At 38.8% G+C, this 18,830-nt stretch overlaps 1 protein-coding gene and 28 non-coding genes across 29 annotated transcripts in view; 18 read left to right on the top strand and 11 right to left on the bottom strand.

The window, feature by feature from the left end:
* Positions 1 to 18,830, top strand: part of LOC145909695 (DBH-like monooxygenase protein 1) — a 106,636-nt gene that overhangs the window by 83,558 nt on the left and 4,248 nt on the right. The gene's annotated exons all lie outside the window — the stretch shown is intronic.
* Trnal-cag (transfer RNA leucine (anticodon CAG)) lies at positions 290 to 369 on the top strand. Its single transcript has one exon. It is a non-coding gene; the product is annotated as a tRNA-Leu (tRNA).
* Positions 804 to 894, top strand: Trnay-gua (transfer RNA tyrosine (anticodon GUA)). Its single transcript is given in 2 exon segments — positions 804 to 840; positions 859 to 894. It is a non-coding gene; the product is annotated as a tRNA-Tyr (tRNA).
* Positions 982 to 1,063, bottom strand: Trnas-gcu (transfer RNA serine (anticodon GCU)). The gene has a single exon. It is a non-coding gene; the product is annotated as a tRNA-Ser (tRNA).
* Trnal-cag (transfer RNA leucine (anticodon CAG)) lies at positions 1,483 to 1,565 on the top strand. The gene has a single exon. It is a non-coding gene; the product is annotated as a tRNA-Leu (tRNA).
* Trnay-gua (transfer RNA tyrosine (anticodon GUA)) lies at positions 2,000 to 2,090 on the top strand. The gene is given in 2 exon segments: positions 2,000 to 2,036; positions 2,055 to 2,090. It is a non-coding gene; the product is annotated as a tRNA-Tyr (tRNA).
* Positions 2,178 to 2,259, bottom strand: Trnas-gcu (transfer RNA serine (anticodon GCU)). The gene has a single exon. It is a non-coding gene; the product is annotated as a tRNA-Ser (tRNA).
* Trnal-cag (transfer RNA leucine (anticodon CAG)) lies at positions 2,677 to 2,759 on the top strand. Its single transcript has one exon. It is a non-coding gene; the product is annotated as a tRNA-Leu (tRNA).
* Trnay-gua (transfer RNA tyrosine (anticodon GUA)) lies at positions 3,192 to 3,282 on the top strand. The gene is given in 2 exon segments: positions 3,192 to 3,228; positions 3,247 to 3,282. It is a non-coding gene; the product is annotated as a tRNA-Tyr (tRNA).
* On the bottom strand, positions 3,370 to 3,451 carry Trnas-gcu (transfer RNA serine (anticodon GCU)). The gene has a single exon. It is a non-coding gene; the product is annotated as a tRNA-Ser (tRNA).
* On the top strand, positions 3,869 to 3,951 carry Trnal-uag (transfer RNA leucine (anticodon UAG)). Its single transcript has one exon. It is a non-coding gene; the product is annotated as a tRNA-Leu (tRNA).
* On the top strand, positions 4,385 to 4,475 carry Trnay-gua (transfer RNA tyrosine (anticodon GUA)). Its single transcript is given in 2 exon segments — positions 4,385 to 4,421; positions 4,440 to 4,475. It is a non-coding gene; the product is annotated as a tRNA-Tyr (tRNA).
* Trnas-gcu (transfer RNA serine (anticodon GCU)) lies at positions 4,563 to 4,644 on the bottom strand. Its single transcript has one exon. It is a non-coding gene; the product is annotated as a tRNA-Ser (tRNA).
* Trnas-gcu (transfer RNA serine (anticodon GCU)) lies at positions 5,769 to 5,850 on the bottom strand. Its single transcript has one exon. It is a non-coding gene; the product is annotated as a tRNA-Ser (tRNA).
* Positions 6,269 to 6,351, top strand: Trnal-cag (transfer RNA leucine (anticodon CAG)). The gene has a single exon. It is a non-coding gene; the product is annotated as a tRNA-Leu (tRNA).
* Trnay-gua (transfer RNA tyrosine (anticodon GUA)) lies at positions 6,786 to 6,876 on the top strand. Its single transcript is given in 2 exon segments — positions 6,786 to 6,822; positions 6,841 to 6,876. It is a non-coding gene; the product is annotated as a tRNA-Tyr (tRNA).
* Positions 6,964 to 7,045, bottom strand: Trnas-gcu (transfer RNA serine (anticodon GCU)). Its single transcript has one exon. It is a non-coding gene; the product is annotated as a tRNA-Ser (tRNA).
* On the top strand, positions 7,464 to 7,546 carry Trnal-cag (transfer RNA leucine (anticodon CAG)). Its single transcript has one exon. It is a non-coding gene; the product is annotated as a tRNA-Leu (tRNA).
* On the bottom strand, positions 8,122 to 8,203 carry Trnas-gcu (transfer RNA serine (anticodon GCU)). The gene has a single exon. It is a non-coding gene; the product is annotated as a tRNA-Ser (tRNA).
* Positions 8,622 to 8,704, top strand: Trnal-cag (transfer RNA leucine (anticodon CAG)). The gene has a single exon. It is a non-coding gene; the product is annotated as a tRNA-Leu (tRNA).
* Trnas-gcu (transfer RNA serine (anticodon GCU)) lies at positions 9,328 to 9,409 on the bottom strand. Its single transcript has one exon. It is a non-coding gene; the product is annotated as a tRNA-Ser (tRNA).
* Trnal-cag (transfer RNA leucine (anticodon CAG)) lies at positions 9,828 to 9,910 on the top strand. The gene has a single exon. It is a non-coding gene; the product is annotated as a tRNA-Leu (tRNA).
* Trnas-gcu (transfer RNA serine (anticodon GCU)) lies at positions 10,534 to 10,615 on the bottom strand. The gene has a single exon. It is a non-coding gene; the product is annotated as a tRNA-Ser (tRNA).
* Positions 11,034 to 11,116, top strand: Trnal-cag (transfer RNA leucine (anticodon CAG)). The gene has a single exon. It is a non-coding gene; the product is annotated as a tRNA-Leu (tRNA).
* Positions 11,552 to 11,642, top strand: Trnay-gua (transfer RNA tyrosine (anticodon GUA)). Its single transcript is given in 2 exon segments — positions 11,552 to 11,588; positions 11,607 to 11,642. It is a non-coding gene; the product is annotated as a tRNA-Tyr (tRNA).
* Trnas-gcu (transfer RNA serine (anticodon GCU)) lies at positions 11,730 to 11,811 on the bottom strand. The gene has a single exon. It is a non-coding gene; the product is annotated as a tRNA-Ser (tRNA).
* Positions 12,747 to 12,837, top strand: Trnay-gua (transfer RNA tyrosine (anticodon GUA)). The gene is given in 2 exon segments: positions 12,747 to 12,783; positions 12,802 to 12,837. It is a non-coding gene; the product is annotated as a tRNA-Tyr (tRNA).
* Trnas-gcu (transfer RNA serine (anticodon GCU)) lies at positions 12,925 to 13,006 on the bottom strand. Its single transcript has one exon. It is a non-coding gene; the product is annotated as a tRNA-Ser (tRNA).
* Trnal-uag (transfer RNA leucine (anticodon UAG)) lies at positions 13,425 to 13,507 on the top strand. The gene has a single exon. It is a non-coding gene; the product is annotated as a tRNA-Leu (tRNA).

The raw sequence follows: 18,830 nt of genomic DNA, 5'->3' as shown, positions 1-18,830 counted from the left end.
TGCCACATCATTCAATAGTTGTGTTGGAAGGTCGGTATAGTTTGTTGCAAATACATCTGAAGTTCCAGGCAGTTTAGGTAAAAGTACTTTTGAAAAAGTATGCGTTAGTATAACTAGTTTCACATGATTTGTTTCGAATTGAGTATTATCAATGCCTTTATCGTTTTTGTGATATCGGAATCATGACAGCCATTCCGTTCAAGGTTAGCAATTGGTGCAGGCGTGAACAAATATTTTAGTGTTTCTTTCACAAAAATGTTGCCCTAACAAAACGATATTGCAGTGCAGAGGCAGGATGGCCGAGTGGTCTAAGGCGCTGCGTTCAGGTCGCAGTCTCCCCTGGAGGCGCGGGTTCGAATCCCGCTGTCATGGTTTCCCGGTGCTACTTAGTTCTCCGTTGGCGAAACATTTTTTGTTATAAAAAACAGTTTATCTCAGAGCAAAAAAAACCTGAGTGATATCTTTGTAACCTAAACGACAACAAATACGACGAGTGTGATATTCGGTACTCCACGTGCAGAGTGCAAATAATTAGTTGCCCATGGCCCTAACAAATAGACTTATCGTTCTGCCAAAACATGTACTTAATTATCATCTTCATGTGATGAATGTTTCATAGAAAATCGTGTTGAAAAACAAACTTCATTTGGTTGATTAGTGTCAGAGCTGTGAATACTTAACTTGAATATGAGGTAAATTGTTTTGAACATATTCTTCGTGGGAAGAAATAGTTTGATCAGCAATGTTGTTGTCTGAAACACCAACTCTCATATACATAATACAAATTAGACAGTTTGCAACATCCTTCGATAGCTCAGTTGGTAGAGCGGTGGACTGTAGCGGCTGAGCTTGTCAGAAATCCATAGGTCACTGGTTCGAATCCGGTTCGAAGGACTTTATTTTGCGCGGTTTGTGATTTTTCCAATTGATGTTAAAACTATTGAACAGTAGCGTGTACCGCTGCAAAACTGATACTGCAATCGACGAGGATGGGATTCGAACCCACGCGTGCAGAGCACAATGGATTAGCAGTCCATCGCCTTAACCACTCGGCCACCTCGTCGACCACAACCTTGCGTTAAATGAAATATTTGTGAGAGATTTGTTTGGAAAAATATTGTCTTTTTAGTACCAATTTTATTTGAAAAAATAATTACATTAAATTGATTTCCCTAAACTTGGTAGATGGTTTGCCACATCATTCAATAGTTGTGTTGGAAGGTCGGTATAGTTTGTTGCAAATACATCTGAAGTTCCAGGCACAGTTAAGGTAAAAGTACTTTTGAAAAAGTATGCGTTAGTATAACTAGTTTCACATCATTTGTTTCGAATTGAGTATTATCAATGCCTTTATCGTTTTTGTGATATCGGAATCATGACAGCCATTCCGTTCAAGGTTAGCAATTGGTGCAGGCGTGAACAAATATTTTAGTGTTTCTTTCACAAAAATGTTGCCCTAACAAAACGATATTGCAGTGCAGAGGCAGGATGGCCGAGTGGTCTAAGGCGCTGCGTTCAGGTCGCAGTCTCCCCTGGAGGCGCGGGTTCGAATCCCGCTCCTGTCATGGTTTCCCGGTGCTACTTAGTTCTCCGTTGGCGAAACATTTTATGTTATAAAAAACAGTTTATCTCAGAGCAAAAAAAACCTGAGTGATATCTTTGTAACCTAAACGAAAACAAATACGACGAGTGTGATATTCGGTTCCCCACGTGCAGAGTGCAAAGAATTAGTTGCCCATGGCCCTAACCAATAGACTTATCGTTCGGCCAAAACATGTACTTAATTATCATCTTCATGTGATGAATGTTTCATAGAAAATCGTGTTGAAAAACAAACTTCATTTGGTTGATTAGTGTCAGAGCTGTGAATACTTAACTTGTATATGAGGTAAATTGTTTTGAACATATTCTTCGTGGGAAGAAATAGTTTGATCAGCAATGTTGTTGTCTGAAACACCAACTCTCATATACATAATACAAATTAGACAGTTTGCAACATCCTTCGATAGCTCAGTTGGTAGAGCGGTGGACTGTAGCGGCTGAGCTGGTCAGAAATCCATAGGCCACTGGTTCGAATCCGGTTCGTAGGACTTTATTTTGCGCGGTTTGTGATTTTTCCAATTGATGTTAAAACTATTGAACAGTAGCGTGTACCGCTGCAAAACTGCAACTGCAATCGACGAGGATGGGATTCGAACCCACGCGTGCAGAGCACAATGGATTAGCAGTCCATCGCCTTAACCACTCGGCCACCTCGTCGACCACAACCTTGCGTTAATGAAATATTTGTGCGAGATTTGTTTGGAAAAATACTGTCTTTTTAGAAACAATTTTGTTTGAATTAATAATTACATTAAATTGATTTCCCCTAAACTTGGTAGATGGTTTGCCACATCATTGAATAGTTGTGTTGGAAGGTCGGTATAGTTTGTTGCAAATATATCTGAAGTTCCAGGCAGTTAAGGTAAAAATACTTTTGCAAAAGTATGCGTTAGCATAACTAGTTTCACATGATTTGTTTCTAATTGAGTATTATCAATGCCTTTATCGTTTTTGTGATATCGGAATCATGTCAGCCATTCCGTTCAAGGTTAGCAATTGGTGCAGGCGTTAACAAATATTTTAGAGTTTCTTTCACAAAAGTTTTGCCCTAACAAAACGATATTGCAGTGCAGAGGCAGGATTGCCGAGTGGTCTAAGGCGCTGCGTTCAGATCGTAGTCTCCCCTAAAGGCGCGGGTTCGAATCCCGCTCCTGTCATGGTTTCCCGGTGCTACTTAGTTCTCCGATGGCGAAACATTTTTTGTTGTAAAAAACAGTTTATCTCAGAGCAAAAATCCGGAGTGATATCTTTGTAACCTAAACGACAACAAATACGACGAGTGTGATATTCGGTACCCCACGTGCAGAGTGCAAAGAATTAGTTGCCCATGGCCCTAACCAATAGACTTATGGTGCTGCCAAAACATGTACTTAATTATCATCTTGATGTGATGAATGTTTCATAGAAAATCGTGTTGAAAAACAAACTTCATTTGGTTGATTAGTGTCAGAGCTGTGAATACTTAACTTGTATATGAGGTAAATTGTTTTGAACATATTCTTCGTGGGAAGAAATAGTTTGATCAGCAATATTGTTGTCTGAACCACCAACTCTCATATACTTAACACAAATTAGACGGTTTGCAACATCCTTCGATAGCTCAGTTGGTAGAGCGGTGGACTGTAGCGGCTGAGCTTGTCAGAAATCCATAGGTCACTGGTTCGAATCCGGTTCGAAGGACTTTATTTTGCGCGGTTTGTGATTTTTCCAATTGATTTTAAAACTATTGAACAGTAGCGTGTACCGCTGCAAAACTGCAACTGCAATCGACGAGGATGGGATTCGAACCCACGCGTGCAGAGCACAATGGATTAGCAGTCCATCGCCTTAACCACTAGGCCACCTCGTCGACCACAACCTTGCGTTAAATGAATATTTGTGCGAGATTTGTTTGGAAAAATATTGTCTTTTTATAACCAATTTTATTTGAAATAATAATTACATTAAATTGATTTCCCCTAAACTTGGTAGATGGTTAGCCACATCATTCAATAGTTGTGTTGGAAGGTCGGTATAGTTTGTTGCAAATACATATGAAGTTCCAGGCAGTTTAGGTAAAAGTACTTTTGAAAAAGTATGCGTTGGTATAACTAGTTTCACATGATTTATTTCGAATTGAGTATTATCAATGCCTTTATCGTTTTTGTGATATCGGAATCATGACAGCCATACCGTTCAAGGTTAGCAATTGGTGCAGGCGTGAACAAATATTTTTGTGTTTTCTTTACAAAAATGTTGCCCTAACAAAACGATATTGCAGTGCAGAGGCAGGATGGCCGAGTGGTGTAAGGCGCTGCGTTTAGGTCGCAGTCTGCCCTGGAGGCGCGGGTTCGAATCCCGATCCTGTCATGGTTTCCCGGTGCTACTTAGTTCTCCGATGGCGAAACATTTTTTGTTGTAAAAAACATTTTATCTCAGAGCAAAAAAAACCTGAGTAATATCTTTGTAACCTTAACGACAACAAATACGACGAGTGTGATATTCGGTACCGCACGTGCAGAGTGCAAAGAATTAGTTGTCAATGGCCCTAACCAATAGACTTATCGTTCGGCCAAAACATGTACTTAATTATCATCTTGATGTGATGAATGTTTCATAGAAAATCGTGTTGAAAAACAAACTTCATTTGGTTGATTAGTGTCAGAGCTGTGAATACTTAACTTGTAAATGAGGTAAATTTTTTGAACATATTCTTCGTGGGAAGAAATAGTTTGATCAGCAATGTTGTTGTCTGAACCACCAACTCTCATATACATAATACAAATTAGACAGTTTGCAACATCCTTCGATAGCTCAGTTGGTAGAGCGGTGGACTGTAGCGGCTGAGCTTGTCAGAAATCCATAGGTCACTGGTTCGAATCCGGTTCGAAGGACTTTATTTTGCGCGGTTTGTGATTTTTCCAATTGATGTTGAAACTATTGAACAGTAGCGTGTACCGCTGCAAAACTGATGCTGCAATCGACGAGGATGGGATTCGAACCCACGCGTGCAGAGCACAATGGATTAGCAGTCCATCGCCTTAACCACTCGGCCACCTCGTCGACCACAACCTTGCGTTAAATGAAATATTTGTGCGAGATTTGTTTGGAAAAATATTGTCTTTTTAGAACCAATTTTATTTGAAATAATAATTACATTAAAGTGATTTCCCCTAAACTTGGTAGATGGTTTGCCACATCATTCAATAGTTGTGTTGGAAGGTCGGTATAGTTTGTTGCAAATACATCTGAAGTTCCAGGCAGTTTAGGTAAAAGTACTTTTGAAAAAGTATGCGTTAGTATAACTAGTTTCACATCATTGGTTTCTAATTGAGTATTATAAATGCCTTTATCGTTTTTGTGATATCGGAATCATGACAGCCATGCCGTTCAAGGTTAGCAATTGGTGCAGGCGTGAACAAATATTTTTGTGTTTCTTTCACAAAAATGTTGCCCTAACAAAACGATATTGCAGTACAGAGGCAGGACTGCCGACTGGTCTAAGGCGCTGCGTTCAGATCGCAGTCTCCCCCGGAGGTGCGGGTTCGAATCCCGATCCTGTCATGGTTTCCCGTTGCTACTTAGTTCTCCGTTGGCGAAACATTTTATGTTATAAAAAACAGTTCATCTCAGAGCAAAAAAAACCTGAGTGATATCTTTGTAACCTAAACGACAACAAATACGACGAGTGTGTTATTCGGTACCCCACGTGCAGAGTGCAAAGAATTAGTTGCCCATGGCCCTAACCAATAGACTTATCGTTCGGCCAAAACATGTACTTAATTATCATCTTCATGTGATGAATGTTTCATAGAAAATCGTGTTGAAAAACAAACTTCATTTGGTTGATTAGTGTCAGAGCTGTGAATACTTAACTTGTATATGAGGTAAATTGTTTTGAACATATTCTTCGTGGGAAGAAATAGTTTGATCAGCAATGTTGTTGTCTGAACCACCAACTCTCATATACATAATACAAATTACACTGTTTGCAACATCCTTCGAAAGCTCAGTTGGTAGAGCGGTGGACTGTAGCGGCTGAGTTTGTCAGAAATCTATAGGTCATTGGTTCGAATCCGGTTCGAATCCGGTTGGAAGGACTTTATTTTGCGCGGTTTGTGATTTTTCCAATTGATGTTAAAACTATTGAACAGTAGCGTGTACCTCTGCAAAACTGCAACTGCAATCGACGAGGATGGTATTCGAACCCACGCGTGCAGAGCACAATGGATTAGCAGTCCATCGCCTTAACCACTCGGCCACCTCGTCAACCACAACCATGCGTTAAATGAAATATTTGTGCGAGATTTGTTTGGAAAAATATTGTCTTTTTATTACCAATTTTATTTGAAATAATAATTGTATTAAATTGATTTCCCCTAAACTTGGTAGATGGTTTGCCACATCATTCAATAGTTGTGTTGGAAGGTCGGTATAGTTTGTTGCAAATACATCTGAAGTTCCAGGCAGTTTAGGTAAAAGTATTTTTGAAAAAGTATGCGTTATTATAACTAGTTTCACATGATTTGTTTCGAATTGAGTATCATGAATGCCTTTATCATTTTTGTGATATCGGAATCATGACAGCCATGCCGTTCAAGGTTAGCAATTGGTGCAGGCGTGAACAAATATTTTAGTGTTTCTTTCACAAAAATGTTGCCCTAACAAAACGATATCGCTGTGCAGAGGCAGGATGGCCGAGTGGTCTTAGGCGCTGCGTTCAGGTCGCAGTCTCCCCTGGAGGCGCGGGTTCGAATCCCGCTCCTGTCATGGTTTCCCGGTGCTACTTAGTTCTCCGATGGCGAAACATTTTTTGTTATAAAAAACAGTTTATAACAGAGCAAAAAAAACCTGAGTGATATCTTTGTAACCTAAACGACAACAAATACGACGAGTGTGATATTCGGTACCTCACGTGCAGAGTGCAAAGAATTAGTTGCCCATGGCCCTAACCAATAGACTTATCGTTCGGCCAAAACATGTACTTAATTATCATCTTGATGTGATGAATGTTTCATAGAAAATCGTGTTGAAAAACAAACTTCATTTGGTTGATTAGTGTCAGAGCTGTGAATACTTAACTTGTATATGAGGTAAATTGTTTTGAACATATTCTTCGTGGGAAGAAATAGTTTGATCAGCAATGTTGTTGTATCAACCACCAACTCTCATATACATAAACCAAATTAGACTGTTTGCAACATCCTTCGATAGCTCAGTTGGTAGAGCGGTGGACTGTAGCGGCTGAGCTTGTCAGAAATCCATAGGTCACTGGTTCGAATCTGGTTCGTAGGACTTTATTTTGCGCGGTTTGTGATTTTTTCAATTGATGTTAAAACTATTGAACAGTAGCGTGTTCCGCTGCAAAACTGCAAGTGCAATCGACGAGGATGGGTTTCGAACCCACGCGTGCAGAGCACAATGGATTAGCAGTCCATCGCCTTAACCACTCGGCCACTTCGTCGACCACAACCTTGCGTTAAATGAAATATTTATGCGAGATATGTTTGGAAAAATATTGTCTTTTTAGAACCAATTTTATTTGAAGTAATAATTACATTAAATTGATTTCCCCTAAACTTGGTAGATGGTTTGCCACATCATTCAATAGTTGTGTTGGAAGGTCGGTATAGTTTGTTGCAAATACATCTGAAGTTCCAGGCAGTTTAGGTAAAAGTACTTTTGAAAAAGCATGCGTTAGTATAACTAGTTTCAAATCATTGGTTTCTAATTGAGTATTATCAATGCCTTTATCGTTTTTGTGATATCGGAATCATGACAGCCATTCCGTTCAAGGTTAGCAATTGGTGCAGGCGTGAACAAATATTTTAGTGTTTCTTTCACAAAAATGTTGCCCTAACAAAACGATATTGCAGTGCAGAGGCAGTATGGCCGAGTGGTCTAAGGCGCTGCGTTCAGGTCGCAGTCTCCCCTGGAGGCGCGGGTTCGAATCCCGCTCCTGTCATGGTTTCCCGTTGCTACTTAGTTCTCCGTTGGCGAAACATTTGATGTTATAAAAAACAGTTCATCTCAGAGCAAAAAAACCTGAGTGATATCTTTGTAACCTAAACGACAACAAATACGACGAGTGTGATATTCGGTACCCCACGTGCAGAGTGCAAAGAATTAGTTGCCCATGGCCCTAACCAATAGACTTATCGTTCGGCCAAAACATGTACTTAATTATCATCTTGATGTGATGAATGTTTCATAGAAAATCGTGTTGAAAAACAAACTTCATTTGGTTGATTAGTGTCAGAGCTGTGAATACTTAACTTGTTTATGAGGTAAATTGTTTTGAACATATTCTTCGTGGGAAGAAATAGTTTGATCAGCAATGTTGTTGTCTGAAACACCAACTCTTATATAGATAATACAAATTAGACTGTTTGCAACATCCTTCGATAGCTCAGTTGGTGGAGCGGTGGACTGTAGCGGCTGAGCTTGTCAGAAATCCATAGGTCACGGTTTGTGATTTTTCCAATTGATGTTAAAACTATTGAACAGTAGCGTGTACCGCTGCAAAACTGCAACTGCAATCGACGAGGATGGGATTCGAACCCACGCGTGCAGAGCACAATGGATTAGCAGTCCATCGCCTTAACCACTCGGCCACCTCGTCGACAACAACCTTGCGTTAAATGAAATATTTGTGCAAGATTTGTTTGGAAAAATATTGTCTTTTCGGAACCAATTTTATTTGAAATAATAATTACATTAAATTTATTTCCCCTAAACTTGGTAGATGGTTTGCCACATCATTCAATAGTTGTGTTGGAAGGTCGGTATAGTTTGTTGCAAATACATCTGAAGTTCCAGGCAGTTTAGGTAAAAGTACTTTTGAAAAAGTATGCGTTAGTATAACTAGTTTCACATGATTTGTTTCGAATTGAGTATTATCAATGCCTTTATCGTTTTTGTGATATCGGAATCATGTCAGCCATTCCGTTCAAGGTTAGCAATTGGTGCAGGCGTTAACAAATATTTTAGAGTTTCTGTCACAAAAATGTTGCCCTAACAAAACGATATTGCAGTGCAGAGGCAGGATGGCCGAGTGGTCTAAGGCGCTGCGTTCAGATCGCAGTCTCCCCCGGAGGTGCGGGTTCGAATCCCGATCCTGTCATGGTTTCCCGTTGCTACTTAGTTCTCCGTTGGCGAAACATTTTATTTTATAAAAAACAGTTCATCTCAGAGCAAAAAAAACCTGAGTGATATCTTTGTAACCTAAACGACAACAAATACGACGAGTGTGATATTCGGTACCCCACGTGCAGAGTGCAAATAATTAGTTGCCCATGGCCCTAACCAATAGACTTATCGTTCGGCCAAAACATGTACTTAATTATCATCTTGATGTGATGAATGTTTCATAGAAAATCGTGTTGAAAAACAAACTTCATTTGGTTGATTAGTGTCAGAGCTGTGAATACTTAACTTGTATATGAGGTAAATTGTTTTGAACATATTCTTCGTGGGAAGAAATAGTTTGATCAGCAATGTTGTTGTCTGAACCACCAACTCTCATATACATAATACAAATTACACTGTTTGCAACATCCTTCGAAAGCTCAGTTGGTAGAGCGGTGGACTGTAGCGGCTGAGTTTGTCAGAAATCTATAGGTCATTGGTTCGAATCCGGTTCGAATCCGGTTGGAAGGACTTTATTTTGCGCGGTTTGTGATTTTTCCAATTGATGTTAAAACTATTGAACAGTAGCGTGTACCTCTGCAAAACTGCAACTGCAATCGACGAGGATGGGATTCGAACCCACGCGTGCAGAGCACAATGGATTAGCAGTCCATCGCCTTAACCACTCGGCCACCTCGTCAACCACAACCATGCGTTAAATGAAATATTTGTGCGAGATTTGTTTGGAAAAATATTGTCTTTTTATTACCAATTTTATTTGAAATAATAATTGTATTAAATTGATTTCCCCTAAACTTGGTAGATGGTTTGCCACATCATTCAATAGTTGTGTTGGAAGGTCGGTATAGTTTGTTGCAAATACATCTGAAGTTCCAGGCAGTTTAGGTAAAAGTATTTTTGAAAAAGTATGCGTTATTATAACTAGTTTCACATGATTTGTTTCGAATTGAGTATCATGAATGCCTTTATCATTTTTGTGATATCGGAATCATGACAGCCATGCCGTTCAAGGTTAGCAATTGGTGCAGGCGTGAACAAATATTTTAGTGTTTCTTTCACAAAAATGTTGCCCTAACAAAACGATATCGCTGTGCAGAGGCAGGATGGCCGAGTGGTCTTAGGCGCTGCGTTCAGGTCGCAGTCTCCCCTGGAGGCGCGGGTTCGAATCCCGCTCCTGTCATGGTTTCCCGGTGCTACTTAGTTCTCCGATGGCGAAACATTTTTTGTTATAAAAAACAGTTTATAACAGAGCAAAAAAAACCTGAGTGATATCTTTGTAACCTAAACGACAACAAATACGACGAGTGTGATATTCGGTACCTCACGTGCAGAGTGCAAAGAATTAGTTGCCCATGGCCCTAACCAATAGACTTATCGTTCGGCCAAAACATGTACTTAATTATCATCTTGATGTGATGAATGTTTCATAGAAAATCGTGTTGAAAAACAAACTTCATTTGGTTGATTAGTGTCAGAGCTGTGAATACTTAACTTGTATATGAGGTAAATTGTTTTGAACATATTCTTCGTGGGAAGAAATAGTTTGATCAGCAATGTTGTTGTCTGAACCACCAACTCTCATATACATAATACAAATTACACTGTTTGCAACATCCTTCGAAAGCTCAGTTGGTAGAGCGGTGGACTGTAGCGGCTGAGTTTGTCAGAAATCTATAGGTCATTGGTTCGAATCCGGTTCGAATCCGGTTGGAAGGACTTTATTTTGCGCGGTTTGTGATTTTTCCAATTGATGTTAAAACTATAGAACAGTAGCGTGTACGGCTGCAAAACTGCAACTGCAATCGACGAGGATGGGATTCGAACCCACGCGTGCAGAGCACAATGGATTAGCAGTCCATCGCCTTAACCACTCGGCCACCTCGTCGACCACAACCTTGCGTTAAATGAAATATTTGTGCGAGATTTGTTTGGAAAAATATTGTCTTTTCAGAACCAATTTTATTTGAAATAATAATTACATTAAATTGATTTCCCCTAAACTTGGTAGATGGTTAGCCACATCATTCAATAGTTGTGTTGGAAGGTCGGTATAGTTTGTTGCAAATACATCTGAAGTTCCAGGCAGTTTAGGTAAAAGTACTTTTGAAAAAGTATGCGTTAGTATATCTAGTTTCACATCATTTGTTTCTAATTGAGTATTATCAATGCCTTTATCGTTTTTGTGATATCGGAATCATGACAGCCATTCCGTTCAAGGTTAGCAATTGGTGCGGGCGTGAACAAATATTTTAGTGTTTCTTTCACATAAGTGTTGCCCTAACAAAACGATATTGCAGTGCAGAGGCAGGATGGCCGAGTGGTCTAAGGCGCTGCGTTCAGGTCGCTGTCTCCCCTGGAGGCGCGGGTTCGAATCCCGCTCCTGTCATGGTTTCCCGGTGCTACTTAGTTCTCCGATGGCGAAACATTTTTTGTTATAAAAAATAGTTTATCTCAGAGCAAAAAAAAACCTGAGTGATATCTTTGTAACCTAAACGACAACAAATACGACGAGTGTGTTATTCGGTACCCCACGTGCAGAGTGCAAAGAATTAGTTGCCCATGGCCCTAACCAATAGACTTATCGTTCGGCCAAAACATGTACTTAATTATCATCTTGATGTGATGAATGTTTCAAAGAAAATCGTGTTGAAAAACAAACTTCACGTGGTTGATTAGTGTCAGAGCTGTGAATACTTAACTTGTATATGAGGTAAATTGTTTTGAACATATTCTTCGTGGGAAGAAATAGTTTGATCAACAATGTTGTTGTCTGAACCACCAACTCTTATATACATAATACAAATTACACTGTTTGCAACATCCTTCGATAGTTCAGTTGCTAGAGCGGTGGACTGTAGCGGCTGAGCTTGTCAGAAATCCATAGGTTACTGGTTCGAATCCGGTTCGAAGGTCTTTATTTTGCGCGGTTTGTGATTTTTCCAATTGATGTTAAAACTATAGAACAGTAGCGTGTTCGGCTGCAAAACTGCAACTGCAATCGACGAGGATGGGATTAGAACCCACGCGTGCAGAGCACAATGGATTAGCAGTCCATCGCCTTAACCACTCGGCCACCTCGTCGACCACAACCTTGCGTTAAATGAAATATTTGTGCGAGATTTGTTTGGAAAAATATTGTCTTTTCAGAACCAATTTTGTTTGAAATAATAATTACATTAAATTGATTTCCCCTAAACTTGGTAGATGGTTAGCCACATCATTCAATAGTTGTGTTGGAAGGTCGGTATAGATTGTTGCAAATACATCTGAAGTTTCAGGCAGTTTAGGTAAAAGTACTTTTGAAAAAGTATGCGTTAGTATAACTAGTTTCACATGATTTGTTTCGAATTGAATAATATAAATGCCTTCATCGTTTTTGTGATTTCGGAATCATGACAGTCATTCCGTTCAAGGTTAGCAATTGGTGCAGGCGTGAACAAATATTTTAGTGTTTCTTTCACAAAAATGTTGCCCTAACAAAACGATATTGCAGTGCAGAGGCAGGATGGGCGAGTGGTCTAAGGCGCTGCGTTTAGGTCGCAGTCTGTCCTGAAGGCGCGGGTTCGAATCCCGATCCTGTCATGGTTTCCCGGTGCTTCTTAGTTCTCCGATGGCGAAACATTTTTTGTTGTAAAAAAACATTTTATCTCAGAGCAAAAAAACCTGAGTAATATCTTTGTAACCTAAACCACAACAAATACGATGAGTGTGATATTCGGTACCTCACGTGCAGAGTGCAAAGAATTAGTTGCCAATGGCCATAACCAATAGACTTATCGTTCGGGCAAAAAAAGGAATTAATTGTCATCTTGGTGTGATGAATGTTTCATAGAAAATCGTGTTGAAAAACAAACTTCATTTGGTTGATTAGTGTCAGAGCTGTGAATACTTAACTTGTATATGAGGTAAATTGTTTTGAACATATTCTTCGTGGGAAGAAATAGTTTCATCAGCAATGTTGTTGTCTGAACCACCAACTCTCATATACATAATACGAATTAGACTGTTTGCAACATCCTTCGATATCTCAGTTGGTAGAGCGGTGGACTGTAGCGGCTGAGCTTGTCAGAAATCCATAGGTCACTGGTTCGAATCCGGTTCGAAGGACTTTATATTGCGCGGTGTGTGATGTTTCCAATTGATGTTAAAACTATTGAACAGTAGCGTGTACCGCTGCAAAACTGCAACTGCAATCGACGAGGATGGGATTTGAACCCACGCGTGCAGAGCACAATGGATTAGCAGTCCATCGCCTTAACCACTCGGCCACCTCGTCGACCACAACCTTGCGTTAAATGAAATATTTGTGCGAGATTTGTTTGGAAAAATATTGTCTTTTTAGAACCAATTTTATTTGAAATAATAATTACATTAAATTGATTTCCCCTAAACTTGGTAGATGGTTAGCCACATCATTCAATAGTTGTGTTGTAAGGTCGGTATAGTTTGTTGCAAATACATCTGAAGTTCCAGGCAGTTTATGTAAAAGTACTTTTGAAACAGTATGCGTTAGTATAACTAGTTTCACATGATTTGTTTCGAATTGAGTATTATCAATGCCTTCATCGTTTTTGTGATATCGGAATCATGACAGCCATTCCGTTCAAGGTTAGCAATTGGTGCAGGCGTGAACAAATATTTTAGTGTTTCTTTCACAAAAGTTTTGCCCTAACAAAACGATATTGCTGTGCAGAGGCAGGATGGCCGAGTGGTCGATGGCGCTGCGTTTAGGTCGCAGTCTACCCCGGAGGCGCGGGTTCGAATCCCGATCCTGTCATGGTTTCCCGGTGCTACTTAGTTCTCCGATGGCGAATCATTTTTTGTTATAAAAAGTCAGTTTATAACAGAGCAAAAAAACCTGAGTGATATCTTTGTAACCTAAACGACAACAAATACGACGAGTGTGATATTCGGTACCCCACGTGCAGAGTGCAAAGAATTAGTTGCCCATGGCCCTGACCAATGGACTCATCGTTCGGCCAAAACATGTACTTAATTGTCATCTTGATGTGATGAATGTTTCATAGAAAATCGTGTTGAAAAACAAACTTCATTTGGTTGATTAGTGTCAGAGCTGTGAATACTTAACTTGTATATGAGGTAAATTGTTTTGAACATATTCTTCGTGGGAAGAAATAGTTTGATCAGCAATGTTGTTGTCTGAACCACTAATTCTCATATACATAGAATTTTTGTTACGGGAACAGAATTTTCGTTGCGAGAACATGATTTTTTGTTACGTGGGCAGAATTTTCGTTACAGGAGAAGATTTTTTGTTGCGTGAACGGAATTTTTGTTACGGGAGCAGAATTTTTGCTACGGAAAAAGAATTTTCGTTATGGGAGAAGAATTTTTGTTACGAGAATGGAATTTTTGTTGCGGGAGCAGAATTTTTGTTACGGGAGCAGAATTGTTGTTACGGGAGCAGAATTTTCGTTACGGAAGAAGATTGTTTGTCACGGGAACGGAATTTTCGTTACAGGAACAGAATTTTTGTTACGGGAACAGAATTTTCGTTTCGCGGTTGAAGCATGCCTTCGCCAGGTATTCGTTGTTTCACAAAAATGCGAATTTAAATTTGGCACTGAAATACAACAGGCATGTTGAAGGCTACACCTGGAAATCGTATTCAACTTGTTTGCATACGAAGACAATTTTTACAAAACAATGTCATACGTAAAGTTGTAATAAAACACCTTTTGTTGTTCAGTCACCATTTACGCTTCCGCCGGATTTTTTTTTCGCAAAAAAATAATAATTTTTTATTTCTTTCCTAGCTTTTTATATTATTTGTGGTGCAATCGATGAAAGTGTAGTAAATATATACGTAAGCCACAAGCGAAGCGTTGCGCCTTGTCTCATCAGCTGCAGTCTATGCACATTCATATACAATCTATAAACCTCAGTTACTCTGTTATGTTTAGTCCGGAAATAAATGTAAGTACATGCATACGATGGAACAAACTCTCCATTGTTAGTGATCTGTTTTGTAATTGTCTAGATATAGCCATCTGAATGTCGTTGGTATTAAACATTACTGGGCCTTGCACGCATGTTCAAGTCTCCTTACCGTGCTTACTGCATACTTGTGATTGCAGTGTTATGATGAAGTCAGTGCCTGGTACATGATTAATGTCAAGTTGTTTGGTCTGGGACGAAATTAGAAGCTGAAGTAGGTGCTTGGCGGTGCGTGTCGCGATTACTAAAATTATCTTCTGCCGCAAAAACCTGCATTTGAAAATTACAAACGCGTCTTTAACAAACGCTCGTGGATCGTATTTTGAGAAGATTGAACGCAAGCAATATTTATTTCAAGGCGAATAAATTTTGGGATTACATTTGGAAACTCCTAATCACAAAAGTTGGAAAGTTATAAACCTGAACAATAATAGTTGAGTGAGTTTGATATTCCGAATAGGTCGGATAATTCCATGCATTACAAGTGAGAACAACAACGCGCATGTGGACAAAATGTGTTTCAGCGATTATGACCTCAAGCAAAGACCGTTTTGAATTTTATTTTTCTAATAACTGTACATTTATACTGAAAAAAAAGCAAACCGCAAGAAAAAATACTTTCTTTCTTAAAAAACGTGAATATTTGTTGTTTTTCAACGGGAGATCGAACAGTTAAGTAATAAATGTTTAGCAGATCTGAACGTGGCCGCACCATTGAATTAAGTAACATTGAGTTAAGTGTGGAAGTAGTTAAAAAATTTTGTCAATCAGTTGCCTAAAAACGTCGATCAGAGCGAAATATTAAAACGATCAGAACCGAAAAGTTCAACATTTGCCCCAGGCTTCAATGCAGATCCTTACGTCATATTGTCTGACACGCGCAAGCAATTTCGGTCTTGCTGCATTCAGGCAACTTTCACACATAAATTCCAATGCGAAACATTAGTGCCGTTGTTAAATTGCCAGAGAATCGTTTCTGCTTAAGCGGTTTGGCTTTTCGACATTTACTGTGAAACATTATCATGTTGTGCGACTATTTGGAGTAAAATTACTCTTGCAAGAAAAATCTTTACGGATCACCACTGCTGCAATGTCTTCTCATATCATAAAAAGTTTGAAACATTAAATATTCTGGTCATAGATGCGCGTTGAAATTACCTCATTTTTATTCACATATTTATGAAGTCATTCAGTACCTGGTACAAGATTAATCTCAGGTTGTTTGGTGGGAGACTAAATTAGAAGATAAAGTAGGTGCTTGGTACTGCGTGTCGCGATTGCTAAAAGTAGAAACAAAATCACATCATGTGGTTGGGAAGATACCTGCTACGTGTTTAGTGGTAATGCAGTTTTTCTGTAAAGCCGGGGTCTTGCAGCAGTTTGTCCGCATTCATTTGACCGGGAAAAGTAGGTATCGAAAGGCAGCTGAGCAAAGTGTTAAAAATTATTGCAATGTCTAAGCAACTAGGATACAAATTAATTGGGTCGTATTACTTTTAAAAAATTGTCGAATAACATTGGTAGATCACAAAGTAATCTTAATTAGCAACTTCTTAGGTTTGGCGTTTATCTATAACGTAAGTCGTAACTGTTTGACGTTGCATTTCTCGGTAACACGAAGCGTATACGTCTAATGTACAACAGGTTATCTTGCGCTAGAGATAATGCAAGTTTACAACTGTTTGGCCAAACACAAACCAATGACTTAAACGGAAAGATGTGGTATCAGTAGTGTGATGTTTTTTGCAACAAGTTGAATCAGTAACTATCATCAATCATTTTATGTCGTATTGTTTTTTAATTAGAATGATTTCTTTGTCGTTCTAGAATTTGGCGATCTTAGGAAAAACTTTGAAATGGGAATTATTTTGCTCTTGTGTTTGTGCCTAGTTGTTACAGGTATTTTTTTGTTACGTGAAATCGTTATGTGTTGTTACCTGACATATCACACGTTATACTTGTGTAGGCGGAGGATCGTCATCTTGCCGACCATCAGCTTATAGCGGAAACCGATATGCTTTCGCCTTCTCCACCTCCTGCACAGGTTATGGGAAAGTTTTATCAACAGGAAACGGTGGCAATGCTGCAATACATGTTTACCACAGCACACTCGGCAACAACATTTGTTCGGTAAAAATACTCGCTCTGTTGTTCTACTAAACCAACCTTAATTTTGAGGGGTGGAAGGTCTTACGTGAACCAAACTTATTACAACAAGTTAATAAATATTTCCTTTCGCCACTGAAAGATACAAAAATAATAATAATGACGATAAATTCTACTGTTGTTTTCCCGGATCGTTTGTGGCTGTTTTTAATTTGACACTTTTTTAAAATAAATAAAGAGACGGTGGTTTTATTGTGTTCTGATATTGATGCTAAAACAACATTAAAGCGAACCCTGGACAAAACTCTTTCATGCGGAACATCTCACGTAATATCCTTTTGGGTTAAAACTTAAATTATTCTTTTCTGTTAAATCTTCTTTTGCTCTGCAACTTGTTGATCTCCAACGATATCTAAACAACTACATCAAGACGTGCCAATATTTTTATACTCAACAAACCGAACGTAAACCAAAAAACTCAATTCAACGCATGTAAAATATTGAGATATAAATTGAATTTTTGTTTGGGATGCGAATACTGGATCATGTGGAACAAGGAATTCTCCGTTTTTCATACTAACACATTGTATGTTACTTCATACTTTTACTGTAGGTTTACGAAGGAAGCAACACAAACGGTGCCTTGTTGGGGACGTTTACTGGTGATGGAAGAACAACAGGAATTGTGAAATCAGAAACCGGTTCAATGTATTTGAGTTGTCCCACGTTGCGAGGCATTTCTTCAAGTTCACAAATTTACTTTTCATTCATGAAAGGTAATAAACTAAAACCAAACAACGCAAGAAACATGCAGAAAAATTAATTTGACCATCATTAGGTAATCAATGTGAAGACGTAACGGCATTCATTATTTATCAAATTTTTAACTTAGTTTGAAAAGACTCGTTTTTTAAATCACTGGAAGACATTCATTTTTTGGTTTTGCTTTAAAAATTACGCAACCATTGGAAGTTAATATTTTTCCAGCCCTGAGGTTTGAATTAGTTTTATGCGCAAATAATTTTAAAGTTGGTGATAAAAGAAATGTCATTAAAGAAAGTTCGACTAAAACTTGAACTCTCGGTAGACTCGTCGTAAGGCTTCGATGGATTCAGATAATGCCATGATTTCCATATATCTAACATGCTTAAACATACACTGGACACATAAACTTTTGGAAACAAACAAATATTTAATTTCGAAACCAAACTGATCGAAAAATTTATGCAAAACAAATATCCACACAAAACACAAAATGTGGTGAAATTAAAATTATTTGGTTTAATTGGAGTCAGATCTAACCTGCATCGATGCCACTTTCACCTAAAGTCCGGGCTAGATGCGAAAAATATGTGGCTTTCCAGGCATCCTCCGCCCTTTACGCTGAAATATAGGAAACGTTTATAGTGGATACCTACCCTTATGCGCGAGCCCACAACGAGTCCGACTAGCTTTACATATGTGCAGGTGATCATCGTCTTATAGCGATGGTACGTATCATAAACAATTATTTATTTGTCGACACCGGGATTCGATACTCCGCTATGCCGCATTGATAAGACTTAGCAAGTCAAAACTGTGGCTTTTTCTACAGCTGGTATATAAACAAATGGTCTTGCACAGATGATCTTCTTTTGATTAACACAACACAATATATTGGTTGCATTTTTTTAGAAATGTGTTTAGTTGTATTTTATGGAAAATAAGTTGAATCAATAGTTGTGTTGGGGTTGAATACAGTGCACTTGTTCCGATTCGACAATCTGTTTGACTTAATTTATATAAACTTATCTTGGAATGTAAATTGTCAAATGTTGTTTAGTTAACGAAAATTCTTGTGATTCGGAGTTGAACGTGGACGATCTTCCAACAACTCTTGTTCTTCCAACTTCGAGCAGTGGGAACTTGTTACAACGTCTAGTTTGTAATTATTCTGTAACAAGTCCAGTGAGATGTAATTTCACAATATCGATTACCGCTGTTCATTCTCACTTTGGGAATAATCAGGGCTACCGGGACGGTTTGTACGTAAGTTA

This window comes from Ascidia mentula, chromosome 7 (genome assembly GCF_947561715.1).
Source record: "Ascidia mentula chromosome 7, kaAscMent1.1, whole genome shotgun sequence".
Classification (NCBI taxonomy): domain Eukaryota; kingdom Metazoa; phylum Chordata; class Ascidiacea; order Phlebobranchia; family Ascidiidae; genus Ascidia; species Ascidia mentula.
Note: the sequence above shows the minus strand (reverse complement) of the source record. Positions and strands in the feature narration are given on the sequence as shown.